The sequence below is a fragment of the Rhinolophus ferrumequinum genome, chromosome X (genome assembly GCF_004115265.2).
Source record: "Rhinolophus ferrumequinum isolate MPI-CBG mRhiFer1 chromosome X, mRhiFer1_v1.p, whole genome shotgun sequence".
In the NCBI taxonomy this organism is placed as follows: domain Eukaryota; kingdom Metazoa; phylum Chordata; class Mammalia; order Chiroptera; family Rhinolophidae; genus Rhinolophus; species Rhinolophus ferrumequinum.
The window spans coordinates 13,898,977-13,903,992 of record NC_046284.1 but is presented as its reverse complement, the minus strand read 5'-3'; positions in this window follow the sequence as shown (position 1 = coordinate 13,903,992).

Here is a 5,016-nt window from a genome sequence, read left to right as displayed (position 1 = left end):
GGAGAGAAAAAAGAATAAGGTTCTTGCTCAAGGAATTCTCCATTCCTAGCAGAGAAAACAGACATCTGTGTAACCAATTATAGCATAGGGCAGAATTAAACAAATTCTAAAATGTCATTGGATACATAGTCTCAATCCTGACCAGGAGGGTTAAAGAATGTTCCTAAAAGAAAGTGGCATTAGAGCTAAAAGTTGGTTACAAGTTTGATAGTAAATAATACATAAAAGAAAATGTAACTTAGGACCCTCTAAACAACTGGATATTATGAACTTGAGTGTAGGCTGGCATAGTGGTTTAGATTTGTCCAATATGCTTTTCTGTGATAACGGAAAAGTTCTGTATCTGTACTATCCAATATGGCAGCCACTGTCCTAATGTATGAGGTCTGACAATTATGTTCGTGAACTTGTTGCAACGCTGTTGCTAACCTCTTTTTTGATACCAAAGGGATTTATTCATTATGAATTTGTACCAACTGGACAAACAGTGAACCAACTTTACTATTTAGAAGTTCTGTAAAGGCTGCATGAAAAAGTTAGATGACCTGAACTTTGTGCCAACAATTCATGGCTCTCGAAACCACTCCCTCCAATTTCAGGGATGGCAGGCCTGAGAGGGAACAGAGCACATGGCACAGTATTCCCCCTCAGGAGAGAATCTACCTGTGTAAATCATACCTGTGTTGTTGTGGAGACAGGCACCAATGTGGGTCTGTGACCCTACCTCCAGTCAGTTGCCCCAAACCCCACAAATCCTGAAAGGGAATCTTGTACCGTTCAATGTGCCAGTCAAATGACAGGGTCTAGCCCAATTTAATTATCTCCTTTGCTTAGCCTCTGGTATTATAGACACTGTCGAACACAAAAAGGATGTTGTGAAAAGAAATACCCATTAAAGGACAGTCTTGCTCATTGAGGCAAAACCTAGGAAATAACTGGGCGTTCTGACCTGAGGGTCCACTGACACAATGGTGTTTAAATCATACTGTCATCCTGGATGTCCCAGTCCAGGCTGGCTGAAAAATGCATCGTTTCCAAGACAGCATTGTGTCAGTGTGTTCTGGAACCTGAGAAAATTCAAGGATGTTAGATCCATATAAATAGTTTGCTCTATGAGTTAAAAGTAAAAACAAGCAGTCCAGGAACGTCCTTGACAAATGCAGCTGTATGATTAGGAATTTAGAAAAGTCTTGGGTTGTTTTTATGTACAATGGAGGAGACAGCGGGTGGAGGAGTTGTAGAGGGCAACTCATCAATATGATAATTCCTAAGACTGCAATCCAATATGGTAGCGGCTAAAAACATACAGCTGTTTAGATTTAAATAAAATAAAAATGTTCCTCTGTCTTACTAGTCCCATTTCAAGTTCTCAATAGCTATAAGTTCGGACAACTAAGTTTGTGAACTCATCCTAGAAAAAGTGCTACACACCTCATTGCTGAATATCACTACGGTCACCTTCGAAGTACTCCCCTGGGGAAGCTATGCACTGATGCCAGCGCCTAGTCCACCCTTCAAAGCAATTTTGGAACTCTTTTTCTGGAATGGCCATCAGAGCTGTCGTCGTATTACCCTTGATGTCCTGAATGTCATTAAAATGTCTTCCTTTCAATATCTCCTTTATCTTCAGGTAAAGAAAGAAGTCATTGGGGGCCAGATCAGGTGAGTAGGGAGGGTGTTCCAATACAGTGATTTGTTTACTGGCTAAAAACTCCCTCACAGACAGTGCCCTGTGAGCCGATGCATTGTCGTGATGCGAGAGCCATGAATTGTAGGCAAAAAGTTCAGGTCGTCTAACTTTTTCATGCAGTCTTTTCAGCCCTTCCAAATAGTAACCTTGGTGAACTGTTTTTCCAGTTGGTACAAATTCATAATAAATAATCCCTGTGATATCAACAAAGGTTAGCAACATCGTTGCAACATGTTCACGAACTTAATTGTCAGACCGTGTGTGTGTGTGTGTGTGTGTGTGTGTGTGTGTGTGTGTGTGTATTCTGTTGTTTATTGATCCTTGAGAGCAGAATCCCATTGGACTTAAAACCTAAATCTCCATAAAGGGAACCTGTGTGGTGGTGCCCTTTCATAACCTGTCTCCTGAGTAGAAATTTCTTTGCAACAAATCTCTGCATCTATGTATCTCATCGTCCCTTCATATAATCTTCTAGAACTGCATAGACCGGGATAAACCATTCTCCCTCGTCCCCTGTCCTCCAACCAGGGAACACATTTTTGTGCAGGGAACTTAGACAAGGTATCACCAATACGTGGAGCCAAGCAAGCTGATTGTCAGGGGAGGGAACATTCTAGGGAATTGGCCTTAATTTGCTGGTAATAGCACTTAAGCCAGATTCCTTTACAAATTACTAAATTCTAATACACTCTGCATTAACCTTCCATTTGTTAGAAATGTACCTACTACTCATTCTTGGAATCCATTAGCAGTTAGTCAAGCAATACTTAGGAAACTCCTACTAAGCAATATGTACCCTGTTAGGTGTTATGGCATTTCATAAATCTGGTCAATGAATGTGATTTTAGTACAAAGGGGCTAAAAAAAAAAAAAAAGTGCCAGATTAAGATATTTTTCCTTTGATTCAGGAGAGTGTTTCTGGCTAGAGAGAGACTGAATTGGGACCAATTGCCCTGCTTTGAGGGCTAGTTGGGAAGAAATGGAACTGAGACGTTATATGTGTGGGACACCAGCAAGCATTTTAGAAACATTGGTTCATGTAACTTTCCCAGCAACGTTATGAAGCAAATACCATTATGGCCTTCATTTTACAGAGGAAACTAAGGCTTAGGAAAATTGTCACTTGTCCAGGATCACAGAGCTATGGAAGGGACGGAGTAGATTCCAATGTTTGTGCTCTCAACCACTATGCTCCACTGTCTACTTTAATCTCTTCTCCTTTTCAAAACAAAGGTCTCTCTGCCTTTGAAAATTTAGAGTTGTGCTTAGAATCAGTAAAAGTACTTTTGACCTGACAAGGACTGGGGATGATTTTTCCAGATCTGACGAATAACAAAACATGTTCTTCATAGCAAAGAGAGGGTCTATTAAGAAGAATTTGAACACAAGTCCAGAGGTGAGTGTTTGGGAAAGAACTGAGCACTCTTGATATAATAAAAATATTAATAATAATAATAATAATAACTGTTATTATTTATTGTTTACTCAGTATGTTCTAGAACCTTTATATATATTTTCTTTTGAAATCTTCACAATGAACCTGTGCAATAGGTATTATATATGTTCCCATTTTACAGGTGAAGACAGAGGTACAGAATTACCTGCTACACACTGAGAACTAAGAAATTCCACATTGATTGTGATTAACCATTTAGGTTTTTATCTTCTGCCTGAGAATAGGAGATTCTTGAGTAAAGATCATTCCTTATTCCTGTTAGTATCCTAAATTTCAGAATGTATACTGTCCATGTTTAATTTTATTACTGAATTCATCTTAAAAAAAACGTGGATTTTGGTAAAACATGTGTCTTAACCATGTCATAATAGATTCAATACCTGCCTTTTGGAGGATCTGGAAGGTTTTTTTGTTTTTATTTTTTTTTTAACTTGTTTTACTTTTTATTGTAACTTTCTGTGTTTCAAAATAGTTAAAGGCTCACAAGAAGTTTCAAAAATAGTAGAGAGATTTCCGATGTGCCCTTCACCCAACTTACCCCCGCTCCCGTATCTTACATAAACATAATGCATTATCAAAACTAGGAAATTGATGTCAGCACAATATTATTAACTCAGATACTTAAATTATTCCAATCTCACTAATGTTTACCTGCACTTTGCATGTGTTTGTGTTTGTGTGTGTAGTTCTACAAAATATTATCACGTGTAGATTCAAGTAACCATCATCAAAACCAAGATGCAGAATTGTCCCATTACCACAAAGAAGCTGCTTCGGGTTATTCCCTTGTGATGGTTAATTTTATGTGTTAAATTGATAGGGTCACAGGTTACTCAGATGTCTGGTTAGGCATTATTTCTGATTATGTCTGATTTCTGGGTGTGGGCAGTTCTCAGGCCTTCAGACTCGAATTGGAATTACTGTACACCATCCACTTTCTTGGCTAGGAGATGGACGACTGTGGCTTAGCCTCCATACTCACAGGTCAATTCCTCACAATAAATATCGTATTATTAATGTGTGTATGTACCGTGTTTCTCCAAAAATAAGACCTAGCCGGACTATCAGTTCTAATGCACCTTTTAGAGCAAAAATTAATATAAGACCCGGTATTATATTATATTACATTACATTATATTTTATTATATTAAAGACCCACTCTTATAGTAAAAAAAGACCACATCTTCTATTATTTTTTGCTCCAAAAGACGCATTAGAGCTGATGGTCCGGCTAGGTCTTATTTTCGGGGAAATACAGTATGAACATATACATATACATACACACACACACACACACACACACACACACACACATCTAGATATAAATCTAGAGATCTCCTATTGGTTCTGTTTACCTGGAGAACCCTAATTCATCCCTTAATGGTTACACTCTTCCCCCAACCCAAACACCTGGCTACCACTAGTCTGTTATTCATTTTTCTAACTTTGTCATTTTAACAATGCTATAATAAATGGGATCATATAGTATTGTAACCTTTGAGAATGGCTTTTTTTCCCACTCAGCACAATGCCCCTGAGATCCATTCAAGGTGTTTGTTTCCTGTACCAATAATTCCTTTTTTTTCACTGCTGATTAGAATTTTAACGGATAGGTGTGCTGTTGTTTTTTTTCATTCACCAGTTTGGATACTTGGGTTGTTTACAATGTTTGTTATAACATTTGAAGGGGAGGAAAAATAATTTTCCTCTACCCTTCTAGACTCTTAGCTGAGGCATCTCTGTAATACGAGAATAACAGGAGGAAAACGGACAGAAGTTTAATAACAGTTAACTACTGAAATGGCCCAAGCCACCCCCTTAATCATCTCCAGCTAAAGACAAAAGATGACATTTGGGTGGGGGAACCAGT